This window comes from Zalophus californianus, chromosome 15, assembly GCF_009762305.2.
Source record: "Zalophus californianus isolate mZalCal1 chromosome 15, mZalCal1.pri.v2, whole genome shotgun sequence".
Classification (NCBI taxonomy): Eukaryota; Metazoa; Chordata; class Mammalia; order Carnivora; family Otariidae; genus Zalophus; species Zalophus californianus.
The window spans coordinates 85,414,234-85,436,547 of record NC_045609.1 but is presented as its reverse complement, the minus strand read 5'-3'; positions in this window follow the sequence as shown (position 1 = coordinate 85,436,547).

Here is a 22,314-nt window from a genome sequence, read left to right as displayed (position 1 = left end):
GGGGTCAGGGTGGAAATCTCGCGGCTGTAGGTGGGGCCACAGAACCCCTTCGTCCACAGTAATCGGGTGCCTTTCCGTGGCTCTGCTGGTTTGGCCCCGTGCTGCCATCCACAGTGTAGCCCGAGTCTCAGAGATCTTAAATTAAGTGGCTTACATGGTATTTGTTGTAAGGATTAAACGTCAGGCCAGACTAACTGACCTGTAGCCTTCAGAGAAAGATTAGTGATTTAGCTGCTTTGTCTCACAGGCACTCAGTCCCAAAAATAACCTTCGTATTTAAAATATGCTGCACCTTTTAAAATATATATTCTCTATTTTTAGTCCAGGATTCAAATGACCTCCCATTTAAAAAAAAAAAAAGTCTTAAACCATTATAGGGAACTCTGCATTGATCCGAATTCCTTAAAAACTGCAGCCAAAGGCTGTGGGTCGTGATTTTCAAATCAGCAATTGACTCCCGTCAATGTTCTTGGGTTTCTGATTTTTCAAAAAGAGCACACGTAGAGTTTACGTGTGAATGCCGAGCATCTGTAAACATTTAGCAGTGTTCTCAGCACACTTGATGGCATGTCACATTGTTTCTAGCCGAGTGGAGTCTTTCAGCATCCCTGTGACATCCTTATTTAGCACACAGACTCTTCAGTAAGAGAACCAAATTTAGTTCTTTGCAAGGAGGTTATAAATACTAATTTTTCTGTTGCCAATATTGATGATTAAATCACCCTAATTTGCATTGTCTGAGCTAATCATGGGATGATTTATTTACCTGCTATGTTTACATGAAGTAGATAGCAACAATTAGGTTTATTTTAGCCGTAGTTATTAGAAATACAGTAAATGGTAATATATGCCAGAAGCAAATAAACATATTAGCAGGAAATGTTTAAATGATCTGAGTAACACCATGCGAGCCAGCATAGCAGGTGGTGATATCCTGTTTTTAAATTACGTTTCAGCAAGTGAACATAATAAATCCTTCTGTGTTATACATTTTGCTGGTAGCGACTTATACTCACGTTATTCAGTTTGACCTCATTCCTGCTAATCACCATCCCCGTTTTAATAGCTGCCACAGTGAGTGAAACAGTTAATGCAGTATTTCTTGCCGAAAGAGTGCCTGTCAGGTTATTGATGACAAATTAAAATTAATAAAGAAGATCTGTGTTGAATTTGAGGGAATGGAGTAACTGTGGGGTCCACGTGACAGCCGTGGCCTCTGGGGCGTTCTGTGAAGAATAATGTTTTTGGTGTACGTGCATTGTCTTGAAAGCCACGCTAAAACTGCCAAATCTCTGCCTTCGCCTGGAAGACTTCCTGAAATAGGAGCTGCATCCTTTTAGCCCTCATCACATGTAATTTATTCCTCAGAGAGTTATTCCCCGTTCTGTACACCTTAGCTCTGCGCTGTAATAATAGTGTGTTTCCAAGCCTCTACGATTTTATTTACCTCAGTAAGAACCTTTACAAGAGCAATCACATACACGTAGGAGTCCAGAAAACACTGCAAATAAGTAAAAGTTCAATACCATGTTGCTGCAGAATGGATCTGCCTCCATTTCGAGGGGGCCCAGATGTTTAGTTAAAGAGCCAAAGCCGCTGCTTGTTCAAAAAGCGCTTAGCATTTTGGGGTCATTCTTTCCTTTCGTACAGAAAATGAGGTCTATTCACAGCGCATTCATCTTTCCAGTGGCTCCAAAAGGAGGAAGCAAAAGTCTCCGGGAGATTGGGACTAAATATGCTTAAACAAATATGTCCCCACAGCTTATGTATGTTTCAGTCGACTTATAAATAGCAGGTTCGTTAAAGGAGCAAAGAGAGGCCCCGCGGGGAGCATGGAGCTGAGGGCAGGCCACGCCTGCCATCCCCAAGGGCCATCCCGCCGGCCCAACTAGCCAAATATGGCAAGGTGGCTGTCTTGCCATGCTGCTGAGACAGTTGCTGGCGTCCCAGAAGCAACAGGCATAATTTTGACTGTACCCAGGAGACACACCACAGAGACTGAGTTCTTCCCCTAAAGAGGCCGTCCGTGGAGATGGGTCAACACAGAAGTCATGGGTGGGTTGGCTCGGTAAGCGCCAAGCCTCCTGGCTGCCCTGGAGAGAGGAAGCAGAACAAAGCCACCGCTCCTGCGCTCCTTCTGGAAATCTAGGAGAACCCCAGGGCCATCACTGTGGTCCATGGTGAAACGAGGCGTCAACCTGGGGTCAAGAGCTCATGGTCCAGGCTCCACTGGCCACTGAGGGCTGTCTGAGCTCAGGTCTGTCCCTACCTTGCTAGTTGCTGGATTTCTCACGCGTGTCCTGTCCCTGAGTTGCTAGCTCTGATGTTCTGTGGGACTAAAGAAGACTGGGGAGCAATCCTGTCTCGGGGTTCTGGGGCCCTGGGACAGCTAGCTCTGCACCTCGCAGATCTCTGGCCGGGAGCTCTTTCATGCTGAGTTCCTGCATCTCTTCCGAGGCCTGTGTCCTTGCAGCCCACCTGTCCTGCCAGTTCTGCCTGGTCACCGTGGGGCTGCATGGCCACGTGGCCTCTACTGCCCCTGAGACTCGGAGTCTGGGTTGGGCCCTTCTCACTGGCCGCTGTGCACCACAGTGTGCACCACCGGATCCCCGAACTGGAACCATTAGGGTGGAGGCCATCTGCCCTGCACCCACTCATTCCAGGACTTCGACAGCGGCTTTACGTGGATGGTCCTTCTGTCTCCTCTTCTCCTCTCTTCCATGAGCCATACCGGGGCTGTGCCTGGCCTCGGTATGACCTCAGATGTAGAGTCTCATCCAACGGTGCATTTTCGACTTGGGATGTATCAACAAGGAAAGAGAATTTGGAATTTAGATATTCAAGTAACAGTCTCTTCCCAGATTTGTAAGTATTTGTCTCACTTCCGTAAAAGCTCATACACCTATGGGGCTTAATAAGAAATTGACATTGCATGTTATAACCTCACGCAAGCCCCGGAGTTGCTGTGTTTTGCCCCAATGTCTAATGATCTCGCAATACGTTTTAGGCGTATCGGTTGTGTATTCCTTCTGTTGACTAAAAGGCCATCCACTTAACAGGTGTGCAAAATGGCGCTACACATTCATCTCAGTGCTGAGATGTGGAAGTGTTTTAATACAGGATTAAGAGGGCTGACATATAGTAGTCAAATCACTCTGTCTCTGAGTTGTAAAATAAAAGTACAGAAAATGAGGAATTAATTCAATTAAACATTTTCCCACCCACATTTTACCTTTCCTCACTGCTCTGGGGAATAATTTATGAAATGTATATCACCAGAAGACTTATTTTTGCCATTATTTTTAACTTAATGAGTATACCTTGCACATCAGAGGGAGAGAACAAAGGTTAAATTTTACATCAACAGCACATTGCAGCCTGGTATGCAAATATCTATATGCAAATAGAAAGCCCCTGGAAGATAAATGTGTTATATTTTTAACCAGTTAACTATGACTGTGAAGTATTGTGTGAGATATTCAGTGGTTTCATTTTTATATCTTTCTTGTAAATAATGCATAAAGTATGTAGATGGTGTCAAAATATGATTAAGCTATTAGCTTTATAGTTTTCATAGTTAAGAATGTGTTCAGCATGGAGCCCCTAATAACTCATTTCTAAAGGCAGCGACCATTATGAAATATTTCTTGTTCAAGTGAACGTTATCATGTGACATAATGATTTTGCTTAAAACCAAGTTAAATGAGGAGTAAAATTAAACAATATTGCATGAATTGTGTTTGACTAATTTTGTGTCACATTATATTAGCCAAGCTTTCAGACTATGTGTTAATGACAAATAGTGTAAGCCCCCAACACACTTTATATGTCTCTACAACCACCCTTAAGTCATTAGCTTTTTAAAGGTTCATTTTGTTTGAGGTTTTTGTAGCCAGTGGCTTTTCCTGATTATTTTTGCTCATAAACGTAGACACAATTTGGAAATAAATTTTTTACATACATCGTTAAGGACTTAATTTTAGTAACAAGGGCATGGTTTTTATGGGAAAAGCAAATTGCTTGAAAACTTGAGACATTCACTTTGATGAGCGCTATGTCTAAATTAGAGGTCATAATGGCTTCTGAAAATATGAGTAACAGCCTCAAAGAATGGTCCTGTCAGGTGGCGGGAGACTTCTCCAAGAAAAATTTGATGAGAAGACGAGTGATCGTTAACTCTGCAGCCACCCTAGCCGAGGACAGTATGGTCCTGAGGATGCTGCGAGGCTGACCTCTGGAGCACGACGTCTGGGTAGCTGCACCTGCTGTTTGTCTGTCATCGGTGATGCGGCCTGCAGCCTGGCTCTGCTCCTACGGAGGCCCAGGGGGATGCAGATGCCCTGGCAAATCTGACAGAGCAGCCGGGGGCCCGAAGCACCGCAATAGCAGAGGGGAGTGCGCTTAATGTTTACCCTGGCTGCCTGGGAGGAGAGCTTGACCTTTACCCAGAGCGGCATGACCTCCACGTCCTCAGAACTGCAATCTTCGCTGATCATAGAAAGGGACTTAAAGTGCTGGGAAACCTCATAGATGAAGTAATAAAACTGACCAAATAAGAAACAAACATCATGTCGGCATCGACGCGATTTTCCAAAATGTTGGCAATGTCATAGAGCTTTCAGTGCAAGAGACGTTTGTGGGGTGACTAGGCTGTGTTTGCAAGCATATGTCAGGACTCAGTGCCCTGGCTGCGCAAGAGCCTCTGTGAGCTAGGACGCAGGGTGGGGACAGATCAGGTGCCTGGATGCTCCACGGCAAGTGTGAGACAGGCTGGCAGACTCCAAAGAGCCTGCCCCGCTCTTTCTCCCACGTTCTTCCCTGGACCATCAACGTATTTAAAAAGTTGCAGGTGGCAAGTGCTCCATTCTAGCTCACTGGATTCCATTTTCAGTTGCATGCAAAACACTGTTATGCTTTATACATTTTTTTTGCACTGAATTCTTTTATTGACAGATGTATTATCTATTTGTAAAATTATAATCAACACAATATCACCCAAACCACAAAATTCTTTAGACGAAGATAAATGGGTGAAGATGAAGGGTTACAGAGTATGACTAGTTGGTCTTTTTTTTCTTTAAATTTTTTATTGTTATGTTAATCACCATACATTACATCATTAGTTCTTGATGTAGTGTTCCATGATTCATTGTTTGTGCATAACACCCAGTGCTCCACGCAGAACGTGCCCTCTAATACCCATCACCAGGCTAACCCATCCCCCCACCCCCTCCCCTCTAGAACCCTCAGTTTGTTTCTCAGAGTCCATTGTCTCTCCTGGTTTGTCTCCCCCTCTGACTTATTCCCCTTCATTCTTCCCCTCCTGCTATCTTCTTCTTTTTTTTTTCTTAACATATATTGCATTATTTGTTTCAGAAGTACAGATCTGTGATTCAACACTCTTGCACAATTCACAGCGCTCACCATAGCACATACCTTCCCCAATGTCTGTCACCCAGCCACCCCCTCCCTCCCACCCCCCACCACTCCAGCAACCCTCAGTTTGTTTCCTGAGATTAAGAATTCCTCATATCAGTGAGGTCATATGATACATGTCTTTCTCTGATTGACTTATTTCGCTTAGCATTATACGCTCTAGTTCCATCCACATTGTTGCAAATGGCAAGATCTCATTCCTTTTGATGGCTGCATAATATTCCATTGTGTATATATACCACTTCTTCTTTATCCATTCATCTGTTGATGGACATCTTGGCTCTTTCCACAGTTTGGCTGTTGTGGACATTGCTGCTATAAACATTGGGGTGCACGTACCCCTTCGGATCCCTACATTTGTATCTTTGTGGTAAATACCCAGCAGTGCAATTGCTGGATCGTAGGGTAGCTCTATTTTCAACTGTTTGAGGAACCTCCATACTCTTATCCAGAGTGGCTGCACCAGCTTGCATTCCCACCAACAGGGTAGGAGGCTTCCCCTTTCTCCACATCCCCGCCAACATCTGTCGTTTCCTGACTTGTTAATTTTAGCCATTCTGACTGGTGTGAGGGGGTATCTCATGGAGGTTTTGATTTGGATTTCCCTGATGCCGAGCGATGTGGAGCACTTTTTCATGTGTCTGTTGGCCATTTGGATGTCTTCTAACGAATACATTGAACTGTAGCATTCATGTAACAAGTGTTGCCAAGTTTTGTCAATCCACATGGTAATTCCATATTTTTTATTCTGATATTTCCCCAGTCATCATCCTTCAATGTTCCTCCTTTCACCATAACTTTCTGTCTGGCCGGCTGGACTCCAGTCAGTGCAAAAAGCTGAGCCTTGAACACCATTGGAGGTTCATCAGTGTTCAATTCTACACCTTCAAATTTCTCCTTTCCCCATTTCACTGTAACAGAATAAAGTGGCATGGCGGCACAAGAGACGGCGGTGGTGTAGGAAGGCTGGGCCTGGCAAGGGCGTCGAAGGGAAAGGGACGTGATGAAGCGGTGGCGGCAGCCAAGGCAGAGGCGCGGTAGTGGCGGCAGCACGGGTGCGACGAGAGGCTCCTGCTTTATACATTTTTAATTTTTTTATGTTTGCCAAATTTCATTAAATGAAGAGCTGTCAGGCACTCATGGCAGTAGAACCAGGATTGGAACCTGGTGTTGGGAAGCAGGTCGTGACCTGGACCTAGGCCATCCCCGGGGATGAGAAGCTGTCCCCTTCGGCACACGTGTGCCCTGGGACCTTCGGCGTCAAGGCATCGGAAGTGGGCTGAGGACGTGGTTCAGTAGCTGCACAAAGCACCTGAGGAGGAGAAAAAAGACTCACACTTACAGTAGTAGTAGTATGGTGATGACTGAATGTATTTATACCATTATTCAATACATGTGCTCAGGATGTAATGTGTGCCCCTAAAGAAGATTCTAGAACTTCGTAAAAGGGTGAATGCGTTATTATTTTTTCAATTAGTCGTTAGATTTGGAAAAAATTCTCCACCCTATGTCAATTTTATAATTGGCAATAAAAGCAAAACCAAACAATACCTGTTGTTTTGAAGAGCCTGTGCATACCATGGATTCAGGCTCTTTTGGAATTAGGGGCTATGGGTAGACTGTAATTTTTCCTACTTTCCTTTACGAGTCTCAGGGCCCCTGTCCTCCGTGGGCCCCGTCTGTGCATCCCTGCACTCCAGCCCTGAGGCAAACCCGCTACACTGCTCCATCATGTTCTATGAACAACCTTGGACAAGTCGCTCAACTTCCCCAGACTCAGGCGTCCCAGCTGGAGAAGAAAGAGCCCAAGACATACAATCTGTGCTTGCCACAGGGGTCTGGGAGGGCTTGAGCACCTTCTAGCCCGGATTTCAGATCTTACATCACAAAAGGGCCATAGTCCATAGTCTTTGATGACCCTTACTCTCTCCAGTGTCAAAATAGCACCTCGATGTGCTGGATGCAGGTAGTGACCATGTGATCAAGTCCTGGGATACTAGCTCTTGTCTGCCGCCAACCAGTGGTGACCAACCCACCCACGGCCTCCACCGTTGCCCTGGGAATGCTATATTGGCCTGATGGGGGAGTGCAGGCAAACTCCCCAGTCCTTTCCTATTCAAGGGATTATTTTTAACTAAATAAAAGTCAAAGGTCCTCGCTTGTAAAACATGGACCCCTATGAAGCAAGAGCGAAGACCATCACGCTGTCCTGCGTCCCTGGAGGAAACTGCTGAGAACAGCTTGATACTGCCTTTTGGACACTTTCTGGCCTAATCTGTGCAGATGCATACACACACACACACACACACACACACACGGGTAATGTGCCTCTATTCACACAAGTAGACCTCCTTAAACTTAACTTGTTGCTGTTTCCACCTGCATACACAGGTACCCACGTTGCTCACACTGCAGGGCACTCCGCTGGTTGATCAGACATTTAGATGGCTTCTGATCTTTCATTTTCCTGGACAACACAGAGACTACTACCCACATTGTCCACAGACACATGGGTGTTTGTGAGATTGTTTCTGTGGCCAAAGTGGGATTGCACGCGCAAAGGGTAACTACCCTCAGCATTTGACTGGGTATCCCAAGCTGTCCTCTGACGTGGTTTCCAATGAGAGTCCAGCCAACAGCAGTTGCAATTTCCTGACCCCTAAACTGCTATCAGTACTGGTTGTTAGCTTTTGAAGCCTTTGCCAAAATGATTTGCGCAAACAAGAGTCGTGACTGGCCCGTGAATTCTCCCACAACTCCTTCCCTGCCTCTTTGTGAGGCTGGGGGCTTCTGGTGGCCGGCCGTCTTATTGCACTCTCTGATCTGGGGGCTCCACACTCCCTACGATATCTGATCTTTTCACAGTGCCCTGACTGCTGAGTCCCTGCGGGGATACCCGCCCTGGCGTGTGGGTCTGAGCCTCACCTCCAGATGCCCCACACTCTGTGCCCCTTGTCCCAAAAAGGATCTTTCATCTGCCTAATATTGCCTTGCAGATGTTGCTTCTCAGTAAATATTTGTTGAACAGTTTCATGAATTAACGCAAGGATATCAGGGCAAGGAAGAGGCTGGGTGTGTATTTTTCTACTGTTTTCTCTCTCTCTCTCTCTTTTTTTAAAGATTTTATTTATTTGACAGAGAGAGACACAGCAAGAGAGGGGAACACAAGCAGGGGGAGTGGGAGAGGGAGAAGCAGGCTTCCCGCGGAGCAGGGAGTCTGATGCGGGGCTCGATCCCAGGACCCCGGGATCATGACCTGAGCCGAAGGCAGACACCCAACGACAAAGCCACCCCGGCGCCCCTTTCTACCGTTTTCTGACCAATCCCACATGCTCTACAATATCATATCATAGGAGAGGCACTTTCTGCGTCTTGTTTCTCTTACAGAGCAAAATGGACTCTGCATAATGCATCACTATGCATTTACCAGTCCTCATTTTTAAAAACTCCCTCATGTTAATTTTTTATTTAGGAAAGAATCCAGACAAACAATGAGCATCATTTGAAACGATTGCACACGCTGCGCGCAGCTTCCCTTCCTGCACGGGGGTGAGGATGTGCTGAGGCTGCTCTCCCATGACACCGTCTGTGAGCTTCACACCTTCCTGTGTCTGCAGGATTTCTCAAATTTCAGACAAAGCTGGTAGTGTTTGGATAAGATATGTTTAATTTTAGGAAAGGGCACGCATACATGAGAAAGGACTGGAATTGTGATACTGTTTGATCCAGCAATTTATCTTAAAACTTAATCAGACAAATTTGTAAAGGAAAAGGATGCTTGGTAGAAATGGAAGCCCAGGAGTAGAGAATTGGTTCATTAAATTATGATACAGCCACAGAGTGGAAAACATGCAGTGATTTAAAATAACACGCGTGCCCTGTGTGTGTGTATATACAAACACACTGTCGTTAAATGTTCTGATCTAAGAAATGTTCACAATATACTGTTAAATGGAAAAGCAATTTATAAAAACATTATGCCAAGTACGACTCATTTATCTAAAATATATATATTAACATGTGTCCATACAGATACATAAAGTCTTAGAGAGATAGATACCAAATTGTTAATTAGATTACCTTTTGGCATCATACCTTTTTAAATCTAAATTTTGTGGCATTTCTATGAAGAAAATACATTCACCATGTAAATAATAAATACGTAAATAAAAAGTGTTTCAAGAAAAGAAAGTTCAGTATCAGCAAACGCTTGCCTGCACGGGCTAACTGGAAAGCTTCTGTTTGTATAGCGGCAGATAGAGTCAAGCTGTGCTGCCCATTCCCCAAAGGTGAACAAAAGGAAACCATTACAAAACGAAATTCTTTCCTCAATTTTGCATAATCTTGTGCAATTATCAAACTGGCGCATTATTTTACTCCTTTCCTTTATAATGAGCTTCTTGACAGACACATAACTGTCTGCTTTGTTTCAGCTCTGTGAGCAAACCACCCCTTGCGATCCTGACTCTGACCAATCGCTCACCTCCCTGACAACGCTCCTGTCAGGCTCCACAGAGGTCTCCTGGTTGGCGTGTCCAAAGCCCTGTCTGCAGTCCTGACCTTGGTTTGGCTCCTGTTATAGGTGGAATTGGGTCCCTCCAAAGTTCTAACCCTTGTACCTGTGAATGTGCCCTTATTTGGGAAAAAGATCTTTGCAGATGTAATTGAGTTAAGATGGGGTCATACTAGAGTGCTCCATTGTGACTGATGTCCTTATAAGAAGAGAAGACACAGACAACACAGAGAGGAAGAAGCCATGTGACCACGAATGCAGAATTTCCAGGGACGCTGCCCAGGTCCAGGAGGCAGCAGAAGCTGGAAGACGCAAGAAAGATCTTCCCTTTGAGGCTTCAGATGGAACATGGTCCCACCAACACCTTGGTTTTGGACTTCTGGTCTCCAGACAGCGAGAGAATGAATTTATATTGTCGTAAGCCACCCAGTTCATGGTACTTGGTTCTGGGAGTCATGGGAAATGAATACAGCTCCTAAGGCACAGGGGCCCTAGGTACAACGGTAGTTCCAGTCCTCCAAGCTTAAGATCCTCTTCTGTGCTGAAGCACACGGGAACACAAATAATTGCATCATTCTCATTGATTCGTTCAGAAAATTGACCCTTGTAATTTATACACAGTAAACTCTTGTGGGGTCATTTGCACAAAGCCTGGCTTATTTTTCTTGGATATCACAGTCTTGGGAGGGCGGTGGAGAGAGCTATGTGATCAGGTCCGGAAGGAGAGAAGAAGTCCTTGCAGGAGACCGAGCTGAAGGCTCCATGGGGAAAATGGAGCCTGTCTGAGGTCAGGCTACATTCTGTGTTCAGGGGTGCTGGAGCCCAGGGGACTAGAAATCCATCAGGTGAGGCCCAGAAACAAATTAGTATCAACAAGAGTAACGATATGCATTTTAATTCTGCCTGCATGCTTGTCTCCCAAAGAAGATGGTCCCTTCCTGGGGGCTGACACTGGCCCCAAGCATCTGCGTGTCCCCAGACCCTTCTCCAGGGACCATGGAAACAGCAGAGTGGTTGGTGAGGACCTGATGGACATGCTGGTGGATCACACGGGGCTTCAATTCTGCTTCAAGATGTTGCATTGATGAATGCCTCCTTGCAATGGGACTGCATTTAGAAAATGATTTTAAAAAGTTGTAAAGTCAGACTGTTCCTTATAGAAAATGTGAACAATGGAGGAAAACAGAAAGATCCCAAAGCTGCCACCCAGAGGAATATCCTCCCGGTGGCTAGTAGCCTCCCTGACCTTCGGCCGGCTCTTCCCAGCGCTCCCCACCTGCAGCTGACGTGCTGTTTTCTTTCTTCTCCTAACAGAAAATAAGACAATGAGAGCAGGAACTTGCTTTTGTTTTGTTTTGTGATTTTTTTTTTTTTTTTTTTTTACAGCTAAAACTTACAAAAATGCTCAGATCAGTGGTTCTCAAAGTGTGATCTGGGGTCTCCTGGGATTTCCAGGACCCTTCCAGGGTCTGTGAGGTTAACACTATTTCCTTAACAGCGGGTCAAATCTCATTTCAGGACAACTAAGACGTTGTTTGCCTTTTTCACGTTCATTCTGTCATGAATATATGGTGGAATTTTCCAACGTCCTCACGGAGGGTGATATCACAACCAATTGAATACAGAAGCAAATATGGGAATCCAGCTGTCTTCCATTAAGCTGGACTTACAGAGATTTGCAAAAATGTAAAACAATATCACTCTCTAGACGTGTTCTCTGTATTAGCATGTTGTGGATTTTTTATTTATTCGAGAAAGGAATTAATGAATAAATATTTCTAAAGTGATCAATTTTAGTTTTGATATGGTAAATATCAGTAGATAGAATCAATATAAACAAAAGCTTTTTGTGGTTCTGAATAATTTTGGGGGAGTATAAAGGGATCTGGAGATCAAAAAGTTTGAAAACTGCTGGCCGAGACCACAGCTGGTGCTCAGAAATATTTGTTAAAGAAAGGAATGAATGACTCAGTTGGAAGGTCCTATTTTGATGTCACTTGCAGTTTCCCTTATGTGTTTTTAAAACTTTTATAATTCTGAGTTTTGCTTTTTAAGTTTGATGTGCAAACTAAAGCCCATTCCTGTTGTTAAAAGTTCTGTGTCATTTTGAGTGGCTGTACAATAGCCCATACAGTGATTCTCAATCACAGGAAGCACCAGAACTACCGACAGAGTTTTAAAGATCATATAGCCATTCCAGGGTAGGATTTCGTTATTTTGGGGCTCTTGATGGGCATTGCTAAATTGCTTCCCCCAAGCTGCACCAATTCACATGCCTGTCAACGGTGTCTAAGAGTGCCAGACTCCTCTCTGTCAGCTGCATCTTCAGGGAAAAACCGTCCACCACTTACATGGTGACTTAGATAGGGCTCCTCCCCAATGGACACCATGTGGCCGAATCTCCTCTCTTTGAAGCTTCTGGTCATGCATTTTAAGGAGGCCCCCTTGGAGGGCCCAGCTTCACCTCCAGTGGCTTCCTTTCTGCCTCTAATACTGGGGCACCCCTGTAATTGTCCCAGGAGCTCTAGTTACCAAGTTCTGCTATCAAGAGTTCTTACACACTGGTTTTGATCTGAACATTTGCAGTTGTGCACCCACTAGGGGCCACGCCGTGCCTTGCTCTTCGACCCCGAAGGACATGAACCGTCAGCCCAGTGACTGCTGTGGGGTAGCTTCCAAAGCCAACGACTGGGTCACCAGCAGTGCCCCATCGGCCCGTTTCTACTCAAAAGTCTTCCCAGAGCCCCGGTCGGGCACCTGGTGTCCCAAGACATACGTGGAACCTCCAGCCACCTTGGAACCCACACTTGGAGCATGTGCTTGAAGTGAAAGAGCAAGAGGAAACAGTCCCCAGCCAGGAACCTTGAGGAGAAACACCGGAGCTCACCAGGGAGACAGAGGTAGAACAAACTAGATCAGTGGGATGCCATTTTCACCTGACAGCTAAGCAAAGATTAAACAAATGACAGGATCGGATGCTCACAAAGGTAGGAGGGGCGGGCACTGGCAGAAGCAGCTGCTGAGGATGCAGGATGCACACTCCTCTGGAAGGCAGGCTGGAGGGCCTTGCGGGAGGCCTTCTGCACACCCAGGCCACAGCACGTCTCTTGGTATCTGTCATCCTCTGGAAATGCTAAGTGACACAGTTCAAAGCTCCGTGTGTGAAGATGCTCCTCCGAGTATTATTCCTAATAGAAAAGATTAAAAGTACCCCCAAAGGGCACAGTGAGGTGGATTCTGGGGCATCAGTAAGATAGACTGTTGTGTTGGTATTCAAGTTATTCTTCTGGATAATATATAATAGCATGAGAAAAATCTTACAATATATATTTAAAAATCCGATTTCAAACCTGTGTATGTTACTTTACAAGTTATGTGAAAGATAGATGTAGGTATGGCAAGATGATGAATAGATAAATAGAAACAAGTCTGGAAAAGAGACTTCAAAACATTAAAAGTGCAAAGTTAGCCTGATTTTAGGATATATGCATACATATATTTTTTCCAGTAAGTATCGTATTTCTACAATAAATATTTACTTTCCAGAAATAAGCACAACTTAAAAACAGACTGTGGTCCAGGTTTTAGGAAGAGATCCCTGTGGCAAGTGTCACCTAAACTGGGCACCAGTATTTAACCTGAGAGAGAGACAAGTCGGAGTTAGCAGGTAGCAGGAGAGTAGGGGTGGGTGCAGAGGCTTGGGCCTGAGAGTGCACAAAGGCATCTAGGGGCCCTGTGGGGATTGGTATGTCTGCCCCACAGAGAAGGGGCGGGGGCTGGCCCAGGAGAACAGAGCTGAAGTCATCAAACTACAGCCTGGGGGCCAAAGCCAGTCAGCCACCTGTCTCTGTAAATAAAGTTTTATTGAACACGGCCATGCCCATTTGTTTACATATGGCTGCTTTCACGCCACGATGGCAGAGTTGAGTTTTAGTGGCAGAAACCATATGGCCTGCAAAGCCCCAAGTATTTACTGTCTGGCCCTTCATAGAAGAAGTTTGCTGACCCCAGCATAGAGAGTCTCCCTCACAGGAGACCCGTAGGTTGTTCTGGAGAGCCGGAATGTTACCCTGAAGACAGTAGGGAGCTAATGATATTTTAGGGAGAATGATAAGAGCAAATTTGCACTTTGGGAGGATCTCTCTGGATACTGAGGGAAGCATAGATTAGAGGGGGGTGGGATCAGGCCTGGGATCAATAAAAAGCTAGGCATAAATATAGCAAAATGCGTGAGAGACGGACGGCAGGGGCCTAGGTCAGAAGAGCAGTGGGGACGGACAAAAGGAGGCAGGTGGGGGAGGTGTAGTGCTCAGAAGTGACCATCCGTGGCTGTGCCGGGTGTTTGGGGTGAGGTGGCAGTGCAGTCAGTGGTGACCACTGGGGCCCCGGCTCAGAGACGGACCGAGGACGGAGGGGAGCAGGTGGTCCCTGCTGAGGGCGCTGAGGGCGGTGCCGGCTCTGTTTGGTCCTGTCAAGTCTGAGGTTCCTGGTCAAGGGGAGGCATCCAGAGGCAAATGGGTGTGGAGATTTAGGAAAGATCTAGTTTCGAGTCCCCCAGCCTGCCGGTGTGAGTGGTGCCCGCAGGTGCTGGAGATTGCCTGGCGCTGGGGTGGCGGGGGAAGCACAGGGGAGGGAGCACTGGGGAGGGAGCACGGGCGAGGGGGAGGGTCTGAGCCTGGGCAGTGCCATGGCAAGGAGACAGAGAAGGGGGCCGGGGGGTGGGAAGGAGAGGACAACGTGACCCCAGCGATGAGGAGGAACAGGTGTGTCAGGGAAGGCTCCCAGAGTCACAAATGCTGCTGAGATGTCCAAGGAGGGAGGGGCTCCGGCACATCTTTTGAATCTTACCACCAGGAGGCAGCTGGTGCCGTAGGGACCCTTCAGTTTGTTGAGTGAGTGAAGTCAGAAACTGGCACTACTTTCTTTTTCTCGTGAGGTGGGCTTCATTCTTGGTCTGTGTGGGCATCAAGCTGCAGGCCCAGGACAGTTAACCAAGGCCGTCAGTCAAGACCCTAACCGGGTCTTGACTTTAGTGTGTATAATCTTGTCACCCTGGCCTCTGGCGATTTCACCAGCTTTAGGAACAACTTCAAGAGAGACATGGGCACAGCTTGACTTGTGGGAAGCAAAAGAAGGAAATCAACTGCCAGGAACAGAGTGACCACTTCTTGAATCTGTAGGTCAGAACCGTCCAGTAGAACTTTCTGCCAGGGTAGGAAGGTGGCAGGCGTTCACTGCCCACTGCAGTAGCCGTTAGCCACGTGTGGTTACTAAATACTTGAAATGTGGCCAGTACAATGGAAGAATGGAATTTTATATTGGTTTAGTTTTAGGGAATTAAAATTAAAAATAAAAACAGCCATGTGGGATTCACGGCTCTCCTGCGTTGGACCGTGAGGCTGTAGATAATAATTGTGTGAGGGTGAGAGTGGTTTCTTTAAAATGAGAATATACGATGCTGACTTCAAGCAATGACTCCTTGAACACACTTCCTTTCAATGTACTGAGGATGTATTCATAAGCCCGACACTCAGATATGTTGGTACATCAAAGCAATTATGTCGCTCTATTTATCTAAGAGTCCATTTAGACAAAGTCTCTGAGTGTGAAGGGATTTGAAGGAGAGGGTGCAGCATATTAAATAGAGAAATTTACCCTTGCTCCTTCCTTGTGTAAACTCTGAGGACTTAGAATCGTATCTGAGCACAACTGACGGCATGCTACGTGCTCCGTCTGAACGCATGGAGCCCGGGTCCGCGCATTGCCACCGAGGGCTCATTGAGCGGACAGTCAAGGTGACTGAGAGCTGGCACTTGTCACCGCCTTTCTGAGCTTCTAGGTGGCTTGGCCCTGAGCTGGATGGGCAGGTCCCTCTATCACCAGGATGAGGGCCAATGAGGACAACCGTTGTGACATTCCTAGATGCAGCTCTAATTCCACGTCACCCTCACAAGTGGTGCCTTTTTATGGAGGGGGGGCTGTCCATGAAGCAGTTTGCCCCTCTCAACTTGGGTTAGCTTTCCCAGAGATCCCAGAACGAAGGTCCTCATCCTTCCAACCACCATAGTTTCTGGAGAACCTCACAGAATGCAAAGTGTTCTGGATAAAAGAGTTCCTGCTATGAAATCTTGATTGCTTGCCCTACAATTTCCCGGTGAAGCTGAGCGGTGAGGTGAGATGTATTGTCTTCTCTTTGGGGGCCCTAGGCATTCACTGGCTTCCCGAGTCCCGCTCCTGTGTTTGATGCTGTCCTGGAGCCTGTTGGCATAATATAAGGTATTTAGGCCATACATAGGGGGTGTTCATTATATATAGTATGCATAATGTAACATAAACATAATGTATGTAATATAAGGTATACCTACCGTACTGTTTTTCTAAAATCTGAAACATTTAGAATTCTAAAACACAACTGACCAGACAGGATTTTGGCGAGGACTGTGGACTTGTGTTAATATTGTTCACTTGCATCTAGAGCTCCCTGAAGGCTGTGCACACAGGGTCCATGAGGCAGGGGGCAGGGCCTGGGCACTTTGACTAAGGGTGTATTGGTGGCCCCTCTTTACTTGGGATTCACCAGATTTGAAGAATATCTGTAGCAAATTCAATAACGATCAAGGTCAGTGTCAACCCCATGAATGAGAAGTTCCAAAAAGGTCCATTTAATCAACACACACGGCTCCTGTAAAATGACAGGATGAAATCCAGAACGGAATTCAGGAGGGGTCTGAGAGGGGGTTGCCGGATTCAGCAAATAATAATACAGGACTTCCAACTAATCTGAGTTTCAGATAAATGAGATTTTTTTTCATTTTTTATTGTTATGTTAATCACCATACATTACATCATTAGAGATTTTTTTTTTAAGTATAACTATATCCAAGATACTTACAGTATATTATTAAAAAAAGTACTGGGACATATTTACACTAACAAAATTAGGTGTATTTTATTTGCGACTCACACACATTGGTGTCCTGAATTTTATCTGGCCACGCTGTGCTGGGAGGAGTTAGCACAGGTCAAGACTTTGACCCTTGGTGGAACTGGAAGGGGAAAGTAGCACCAGCCCTGAAAAAGGGCCTGCTGTCCACCGGGCTGCGAGGGGGCAACCTCCAGAGGGCGCTAGAGGGCTCAGTCCATTCCTTGCTCTCTTTGCACAAGGGGAGGGGGCTCAGGTGGGCCAGGCCTGCTACAAGATGGCCCCTTGCGGTGGCTGAGTCAGCCCACATCTGGCACCTTGGTGGCCAGTTCTGTGAGAGGAAGCAGGTTGTAGCTGCCACAGCCCTGAGTCTGCCACCTGCCCTGCACAGGTGGAGAAGCAGGTCCCCTCAACAGACAGCGGGGGTGCACCTGGGCAAGCTGGTGGGGTGAGGTGACAAGGGCCCAGCTCCTCTCCTCTCCGTCCACAGAGAGCCACACAGACACCTGCCCACAGGGCTCCCCTTAGTCCGCAGGAAAGCAAAGCCCAGCCTCCTTAGAGGGCAACTCTACCTGGTTAATTCAGTTTTTTTTTTTTTTTTTCCTTCTTCTTTATTAACTTGTTCTAGGCAAATTCTGTACAGCTAATATTGTTAGCTTAAGAACCAAAGATTGCACTGGAGCATTTTCCTCTTCATTGCAGAATGTAATTGCAGTATTAAGTCAAAACTAAATGGTTGGCAGAGGGTATCTGTCAACCTGTTTTAAGGCTGTACTCAGAGCCAATTTAAATGCCTTTGCAAGTTACACAGAACTAGTCTGGGTTGATTTTTCTAGACGGTGGTAACATTTTCCAGAAGCACCAAAGTTAAGCTGGTATTATGTGACACGGTACAAAACCTTAGGATGTCTTCATTGGACTTTCAGAAATTCCACTCACCTTGGGGACTTGACTCAGCCCCAGAGCACCAGGCGGCCGGAGCTGGTGCCCACGGCGTCTGTATGGGTCTCTCAGGCTACATAGCCGGGAGGCGGATCTTTTCTCTTGCTTCGCTATCTCTGTTGTGGGCAGGAATCTAAGATAAATGAACAAAAGCCCCATTCCGTATTATTAAATGATGCCCTCCGTGCCTCTCAGAGCCCCCTGGGGGCCCCCTGCTGCATTGCTTTATGGCCTGTGTGCTGGGCGCCCGTGGGTTCGGCCCGCGGTACCCGCGCGCTGCATGTGCTTGCCCCAGGACAGCAGTCCGCTCCCCCGGCCTCTAGGCCCCACTCAGCATGGTCGATGTGGCTCTCGAGAATCAATTACTGTGCATCTTCTGCCACTAAAATGGTGAAAGGGACAGAGATTCTTCTCAGGTGTGGTTTTAGTGCTTCGAAGACTCTCCCATTCGCCATGGCCTGGTGGCAGCGTCGTCCTCCAGGACACGGGGACAAGGTGACTGAAGGGCTACTCCGGTGTGAACAGGAGGCAGAAGCATTAGGAGAGGCTGCTTATACACCCGCATCCCAGTGTGAGGTCTCCCTGGAGGAAGTGGTGAGAAATGCCTCCAGATGGTGGCAGGATGGGCCCCGGGAAGAAGCTTGCACCCACCAACAGCGGATGCTGTGTGGTGGCCTGGGCTGCAAGGTCAAGGCTCCTCGTATACCACCAGCTTCGCCACCCCCCGTCCCACTCACCTCTCTGCCGTGGGTTCGCAGCCTGTGAGGCTGTCTGTCCTGGGGCCACAGTCGGTGTGTCCTGCCCGTGAGCTCCACACCCAATGGTCCAGACCCGTGAAGAGTGAGCAAGAGTGATGCCAAGCCCCTGTCCAGACGCAGTCCCTCTGCCTTCTGCTTGCCCCTCCCAAGTGCTGGGGACTTCCTCGTGTAAAGGCTCTCCCTCATCTGGCCCAAGCCACCACGGGAGGCAGCTATTTGATTTTTAGATTCTCCTTCTTAGGACAATTTTAGGTTTATGGGAAGTACAGAGAGTCTGGCTTTCCTTCTCTGTCCCCAACGCTGGTTTCCCTCACTGTTCACATCTTGTTTGGTGTGGTGGCTTTGTTACAGTTGGTAGACTCCATATTGACACCTTTTATTAACGATGACACACAGTTTACCTTCTGGTCCCTCTTTGTGCTGTATGTCCCGTAGGTTTTGATGAATGCGTAAGGACAGGTATCCACCATCACAGCACCTCATGGGATGGTTTCACTGCCCTGAAGATCCTCTCTGCCATAAAGGGATGCAGCAGGGGGCCCCTGGGGGCTTTGGGGTGGACGGAGGGCATCATTTAATAATATGCAATGGGGCTTTTGTTCATTTATTCACGCCCCCCCCCGGACAACCACTGATGTTTTTAGCGTGTAGTTTTGCCTTTTCCAGAATGTCAGATGATGGCTGGAATCCTACAGTAAGTAGCCTTCCCAGTTACCTCCTTGAAGTAACATGCAGCTAAGATTCTGCCGCGTCCTGTCATAGCTTGATGGTTCATCTTTTTTCATTGCTGAATGGTATTCCATCGTCTGTAGAGAGGGGGTAATGGTTCTGCTTCAGGCCACACCATTCTGTGGATATGGCAACAGGATTTGAATCCAACCCAGGTCTTTTGACTCCAAATCCACTCTTCTGCTGCTCTCTTCCCCAGACTGGGGAAATCTGAGTCATCATTTGTGACTTATTTTCGGCATCAGTGGTGGGTGGTCATCGCTTTCTAAATGTGATCAGGTGCCGAGGCTGTCTAGGCAGCCACTTTCGGGCTGTGAATGTGGGATGGGGTGGATCTGGCCTGGGCGGGAGATGTCTGCATGAAGTAGGAGTACCCCAGCCTCTGTGGGGCCTATGCCACCCCCAAATACCCAAGCAGCAGTGACCTGGCGTGGGGCCAGAAGACTTTTCCTCTTGGTGAAACCTGAGGGGGAATGAATCATTTGGAACTTGGCATCTGAATCTGCGCTTTCCCTTCTGAAAGCCTCCGGGATCATTCTGCAGAGCATTTGCTTTCCCTTTGTCCTGTGTGAGAACTCGGTGTTGCCGACTTCCTTTGGGAGACCACACCAGGGTCTCAGATTTCACCATCAAGAAAACCTCTCTGTGTTTTAGCAGGAAACCCCTGATTAAACTGATCTCCTCGGCACCGTGGCCACCCCCTCCCTGTGCGAGGCCACAGAAGCAATCTGCATGTTGCTGGAGCTATTTGTGGATGTCTTGCGGTGTGCATCTCTCCTCCTCGGCTCAGCCACCCAGACATAGCTACTTAAGTTTCCCTCATCAATCAGCCACCCTGAGCATCTTAATCATCCCTTCCACTTTGTCTATAGCTCTCTGCCCTCCAAGAAATAAATTACCTACAATTACTTAAAGTTAGTAATTGAATTTATTTTAGTGGTAGAGAGAAAATTTATCCATTTTGCTAGTAATTTGTAGTCATTTTTAGTAATTGATAGTAATTTTCTAGTAAATACTAATTAAATGTTTCACTAAGTAAAAGAAGTACAGAGTAATGTATTCGCTAAGCATTAGTATTTCTAATTTATCTTTATACCAGCGAGTGATTTAGGTTGAATTGACAGGATCTAGTGGAATTATTCTCATTGTGTTAAGCTTTAAAAAGAAGCCCCAGAAGCGGAGAATTAAAGAGTGCACTCATGACGATCGGTAGTCGTGTTATGGATGGGGAAACTGAGACAGAGGAAGGCTAAGGTGCTTGTCCAGGATCAGCTGCACGGTCAGTGGGAGGATGGGGGCCCTGGACCCCAGCCCTCCTGTTTGGGGCTCCCGCCTCTGGCCCCACATGGCCTCCTCGGGGATGGGGCAGAATGGAGAGAAAAGGACCCCAAAGGAGAGGCTCCCGACACGGTGGAGGAAGGGGGTGCAGCCCAACCACGGAGGCGCTCTTCGCAGCCCAGGTCAATCCTCGCCTGCACTGTGGGGCCTGGCTATGACGCTCATCCACCTGAGCCCCAGCCCATAGAACTTAACTGTATTTTGGGCCATTCTGTAGGTGACCGATGTCACGGCACGTCCGCCAGTGACATGCCCTACCGACAACGAACACATTCATCCCTACTATGTGGCAGGCACTTCGTTTTTTGCTGGGAAGTTATTTTTTCTTTTAAAGATTCTTCTCTGGGAGTATTGCACGCGTGGGTACGATAGACTTGTTCCAGGGACCGTCATTGCTTCTTGTCTTGTGTTTGTGGCTGGAGCCCTGCGGCGTGGTTGTTGGGTGAACGAAAGAAGTGGTGATTTTCCCCAGGACATGCTCATGGTTAGAAAATAATATCCCTCTAGAATTAATTAATTAATGGGAGTTGATACAATTAACAAACACTGAGTGACAAATCCTACAGAGGCACCTCTCTAATGAGCGTTGTGACTTGGAGCCGCCCAGACCCCCGTGGCTTCTGCTTCCTGACCAGTACGGAGGGGCCGGTCTCCAACTTCCCACTGTCACCTGCTGCTCCAGTTTCTTTTAAATGGAAGAACATGAAGAATATTTGCTTCCGTGTTTATGTTAAAGCCAATACATGGTCATGAAGTCATTGAAGTCATCCATTGTTCCCAAACGCAATGACTCTATCTGTATATTCTCTTTCAGACTTCTTTTTCTCCGTAGGTGTGTTTTTCAGTTGTAACCAATCAGGAGATAAAACTTCAATTTGTTTAATGTTTCCTGGGATGATAGCAGAAGTTTAAAATGTTACACTACTGTCCTTGTAAATATAATTTTTAGTGGTTACATAATATTCCATCAAAGATAAGAAATGTGCCAATTTGCTTTGCCAGTTCCCTATTTTTGCGACATTTATTATTTTAAATGTTATTTTAAAATTTTTGTTATTACAAATAACACTTCCGTGAACATCTTTATAGAAATGTTTACATATTTAGACAGTTTTCTTTGGTGGAATTTTCAGAACAAAATTATGAGGTCAAAGGGCATGAATATTTTAAGGCTCCTATCACTTATGGCCAAATTGTTTTACAAAAGCTCTGCTGTGGTTTATCTTGCACTTAACAATATGCGATGTTTCCTATTTCACTGATATTTCATCTGTGCTTTGGGCATCACCGTGAAAAACGTCTTCTAGGTGGGTGGCAGAAGTATGTCATGTTTAATATTCATTTTTGATTAACCATGTAGTTATATTTGCAGTTATATTTTATACTTTTCTTCATATTAAAATTTGTACTCTCTCCTCTTGGAATTGCTTGTTTCTGTCCTTCTCCTGTTAATCTGTTGCGACGTTTACATTTCTCTTACCCATTTCTATGAACTAGTTCTACCATAAAGATATTAACCTTAATTGTATTTCTGCACATTCTTTTTTTAATGGCATTGATTTTGATTTTGGCTTTCAAGCTTACAGTAATTCTTAAATGATTTCGAGACGATGAGGCCTTTCTAGCTCCTTCCCTTCCATTGAACGCCATGTTTAGAAGCACAGGAACCAACCGGA